General features: G+C 42.6%; 1 long non-coding RNA gene across 1 annotated transcript; it reads right to left on the bottom strand.

Moving 5' to 3' along the window:
• Positions 1 to 3,081: 3,081 nt before the first annotated feature.
• Positions 3,082 to 4,796, bottom strand: LOC122031788. Its single transcript, XR_006125866.1, has 2 exons — positions 4,744 to 4,796; positions 3,082 to 4,002 (listed from the first exon to the last, which is right to left on the bottom strand). It is a non-coding gene; the product is annotated as an uncharacterized LOC122031788 (long non-coding RNA).
• Between the last annotated feature and the right edge of the window lie 241 nt (positions 4,797 to 5,037).

Below are 5,037 nucleotides of genomic sequence, written 5' to 3'. Positions count from 1 at the left end.
ATTTTATTTTAAGTATTGGGGCCAGGCCCAACATGCCAATGGTAGTGCTCAGTTGCCCAGCACGAGAGCATACTAAGCCCAATGCAAATCGTGTTCAACACACATTTAAATAACAGTATCAAATTTTATTCACTGGATCAGAGTTTATTAAACTACATTCAAACAAAAAAAAAAAAAACAAAACAGAATCAATGTGTAAAAACTGGAAAAATCATGTGTAAAATATATTTCAAAATTCAACTATTAATTTTAATATATATATATATATATATATATATATTTATATATTTATATATATACAAGGTGTATGCTGTGGCGCTATTTGTGCGGCACAAACAGTGAGATATATATATATATATATATATATATAAAAGGTGTATGTTGTGGTGCTGTTTGTGCGGCACAAGCAATTCGTTGCATCCGAGCTGACAAAAAAACATGCTGATTTTACACATCAGTAGCAAAATCTTCCTCTCCACAAACCCTAACTTAAGCAGCACCGACTCCTCTCCTCTCCTCTCCTCATCGTGACCCTCTCCTCAGACTTATGGACAGGAAGGTAAAGGGACGAGCGACAGCGACATGAAGAACTCGTTTCCCTTGCAATCGCTTTTAGCTACGAAAGATCTACTGTTCAAGATGTTCGGAAATGAAATGAGAAGTAACGAACTTATGTAAAACATAAGTCCGTTAATCTACATGTAAACATGTATTTCATTTATCTGATTTGCTAACATACCTAAAACATAGAACTTCAAACATAGAACTTATGATTTATGATTATGGCTAGGATTTTAATTTCGAACTCCCCTCCACTTCATACTCTACCTCGCCCCGAATCCCCTCCTCTCCTCGTCGCGAAGCAGAGCCGCCTCCCTCTCGCCCACTTTCTCTCGCAACGAGACCACTCCTCTCCTCGTCGTGAAGCAGAGCCGCTGCCCTCTCGCCCACAAACAATCTCGCAGCAAGACCCCTCCTCTCCTCGTCGTGAAGCAGAGCCGCTGCCCTCTCGCCCACAAACAATCTCGCAGCAAGACCCCTCCTCTCCTCGTCGCGAAGCAGAGCCGCCTCCCTCTCCCGTGGACACCCACTTTCTCTCCTCTCCTCGTCGCGTTCCTCTCCTCCTATGAAGGAACACAATCCTCTCCGTAGCGAGACCCCTCTATCGCCAAAGCTCGGGCGCGAGGAATTCTCTCGCAGCTAATCTCCCTCGACACTAGGCCATTTCTCTCTGCCGAACGAGGGTAAAATCCGTGTTCCTCTTGTAAAATCTTCCGAGTTAGGTCTTTCGTTGTAAAATCCTTCTCTCTTGTAAAATCCTTCTCCGAGTTATGCTAAATGATACACTGTACTGTTTGTGTTTTTGCCTGTTATGAAGCATTTATCAAATTTGAATATGAACTTTACCTTTGTTGTCTGCTAGAGAAACATGGTTAGTCTAACATGATGTTTATATATGTGCACACGAAGTTGGCATGCCAATTGTTATTTGGATCAACCATGTGATGCAAATTAAGTTTTTTTTTAAATCTTCGTGAAACTTAGACGAAGATAAACTAGTTGTCGAGGGAGATCAGCTGCGACGAGCTTCGGCGATAGAGGGGTCTCGTTGCGGAGAGGATCGCGTTCCTTCACAGGAGGAGAGGAACGCGACGAGGAGAGGAGAGAAAGTGGGCGTCCACGGGAGAGGGAGGCGGCTCTGCTTCGCGACGAGGAGAGGAGGGGTCTCGCTACGAGATTGTTTGTGGGCGAGAGGGCAGCGGCTCTGCTTTGCGACGAGGAGAGGAGGGGTCTCGCTACGAGAGAAAGTGGGCGAAAGGGAGGCAGCTCTGCTTCGTGACGAGGAGAGGAGGGGATTCGGAGAGGGTCGCGATGAGGAGTCGGTGCTGCTTAAGTTAGGGTTTGTGGAGAGGAAGATTTTGCTGCTGATGTGTAAAATCAGCATGTTTTTTTGCCAGCTCGGATGCAGCGAATTGTTTGTGCCGCACAGAACCGCACCACAACATACACCTTATATATATATATAGAAAAGTTATCCTGCGCGACTTCAGCTGCGCGACTGCCTCGTTGGCACATCGCGACGTGGACGCGCAGGACTCTTTTGCTTCGTTGACCGCGTGTTCCTGCTTTCCTTTTGCGTTTTTTCCACACAGAAGCTTTTCTTCTTCGCTGCAGCAAAAATGCTTCCTTCTTCGCCGTAGCGAAAAAGCTAGGGCAACCAGATCTGCCATCTCTCTCAGAGTTGCGCTGTGGTTCCTTCTCTCTCGAAGAAGCTGTCGCTCAGATCTGCGCTGTGGTTCTGCCGAAGCTTCCAGATCCTTCTCCACCGCCTTCTCTCGACTAACCTTCGACGAAGAAGCTATCCTTGCCCCTCCCCGTCGCGACGCTGGATCTGTGTTGTGGTTCCGTCGAAGCTTCCAGATCCTTCTTCGCCGCCATTCCTTCGACGAGAAGCTGTCTCACGCCACGAAGCCACTTACCTCACGCTCTTGTCCCGCCGAAGCCACTGACCTCACGCCACGAAGCTTTTGATCTCGCTGCTAGTTGTAAGTTATAAGTAATTTTTAAGTCTAAGTTTGCAATAACTCAAGTAGTGGTTGAGTGTGCAAAGGGTTGTCTATTTTATTTATAATTGCTATGGTAGGTTATAGCATATTATAAACGCTTAGCTCTAGAATGAGATTGTAGGAGTCTAGACTGTGATTTTCCTTGAATTTTGGCTTGTACTTGAACTGATTGAGTTCAGTTGGCGTAGGAAAAAATGAGAGTGTTAAGGGTTCACAGAATTTAATTGTTTAGATCGATTGGGTGTGTAATTGATGGATTTTAATATTGAGTTAGAAAAATGAGTAGTGCAGTGCTGCATTTTGGATTCTCATGTTTGCCTCTTGCTATTCTTTATTTGGAACAACTGCTCAATCTAATAACCCCCTTTTGTAAGAATGTTTGGTCCCTCCTCTACTATATTTTCCAACATTTGTTAATTTCAAAAATGAAGTAGAGGAGGGACGTCTTACAAAGGGGGGTTATTAGATTGAGCAGTTGTTCCAAATAAAGAATAGCAAGAGGCAAACATGAAAATCCAAAATGCAGCACTGCACTGCTCATTTTTCTAACCCAATATTAAAATCCATCAACTACACACCCAATCGATCTAAACAATTAAAATCTGTGAACCCTTAACACTCTCATTTTTTCCTACGCCAACTGAACTCAATCAGTTTAAGTACAAGCCAAAATTCAAGGAAAATCACAGTCTAGACTCCTACAATCTCATTCTAGAGCTAAGCGTTTATAATCTGCTATAACCTACCATAGCAATTATAAATAAAATAGACAACCCTTTGCACACTCAACCACAACTTGAGCTATTGCAAACTTAGACTTAAAAATTACTTATAACTTACAACTAGCAGCGAGATCAAAAGCTTCGTGGCGTGAGGTCAGTGGCTTGGGCGGGACAAGAGCGTGAGGTCAGTGGCTTCGTGGCGCGAGACAGCTTCTCGTCGAAGGGATGGCGGCGAAGAAGGATCTGGAAGCTTCGGCGGAACCACAGCGTAGATCCAGCGTCGCGACGGTGAGGGGCAAGGACAGCTTCTTCGTCGAAGGTTAGTCGAGAGAAGGCGGTGGAGAAGGATCTGGAAGCTTCGGCGGAACCACAGCGCAGATCTGAGCGACAGCTTCTTCGAGAGAGAAGGAACCAGAGCGCAGATCTGAGCGACAGCTTCTTCTTCGAGAGAAGGAATCACAGCGCAGCTCTGAGAGAGATGGCAGATCTGGTTGCCCTAGCTTTTTCGCTGCGGCGAAGAAGGAAGCTTTTTCGCTGCAGCGAAGAAGAAAAGCTTCTGCGTGGAAAAAACGCAAAAGGAAAGCAGGAACACGCGGTCAGCGAAGCAAAAGAGTCCTGTGCGTCCACGTCGCGATGTGCCAACGAAGCGAAGCAAAAGAGCAGCGCGTCCACGAGGCAGTCGCGCAGCTGAAGTCGCGCAGGATAACTTTTCTCTATATATATATAGTTAGTCTTTAGTTAGGTACATACCTTTTAGAATAGTTTGGAAAATTCAAAAGTATAATGTATAACAATATTAAATCTCATCATTTGGTAGATTAATATTATAATTTGTAAATGTAATCAAATGAACATGTAATGTTTTCATTTGCTAGCATGCAGAGAAATGTTTGAACTGAAAAATAGTGTAAAACTTCTAAAAGGAATGATAACTTGATGCTCTTGTGCATTTGGAGCTCCTATCAATCCATTTCCTCTATTATTTGGAAGAAAATAAAAACTTATTTATCATCAACTTATGTTGACTTAAAGTAAAGTAGAAAAGACGGAGAGAAAAAATCTTGTTGAAATTTGAAGAGAAATGATATTTATATTGTTCAATAAACACAATCAAATAATACAAATCCTCCAAGTTGGAGTAGAAATCGAGAAGGGGATTCCAGATCAAGAGTAACAATCACACCAGATCACAGTTTATTCAACTAAATTCAGATAAAAACGGACTAAATCGGCAAAAATAAAAGCCTGAAGGATTTATGTATGAGATTGCGAGAAGCAGAGAAGGCTCAGAAGAATCCATTGGTACATTTCGATCATAGAGGGATTTTGGATTATCCCTTCAGGAAATCCCTTAACCATCAACCACATCATCGCCTTTGCTTCTTCACACATCGATTCAAACTAACAGATCGGATTTAGACAAGAACAAAAGTAAATAGATGCAGAGGACTCACGGATCGATGGCAGCAGCACTCACACGCAGGCGACGACGGAAAACCAGGAAGACGAGTGTTGACTCAGCAGTGAAGCTATATTTATAGGACAAAGTTAGGGTTTAGCTCTCATAAACTAATGTGTATATTTGCAAAAAGATCCTTGTGGGTCGTTATTTGATAAACTAATCGCTGTATAATTTCCTTTTAAATAGCGATGATAAATGACTTTTTGAAATTGTGATTTTTTATTTTGATTAATTAGATAGATTAATTTTAAAATTTAAAAATAAAATTTAAATTACATATAAAATT

Source organism: Zingiber officinale, chromosome 1A, assembly GCF_018446385.1.
Source record: "Zingiber officinale cultivar Zhangliang chromosome 1A, Zo_v1.1, whole genome shotgun sequence".
Lineage (NCBI taxonomy): Eukaryota > Viridiplantae > Streptophyta > Magnoliopsida > Zingiberales > Zingiberaceae > Zingiber > Zingiber officinale.
Note: the sequence above shows the minus strand (reverse complement) of the source record. Positions and strands in the feature narration are given on the sequence as shown.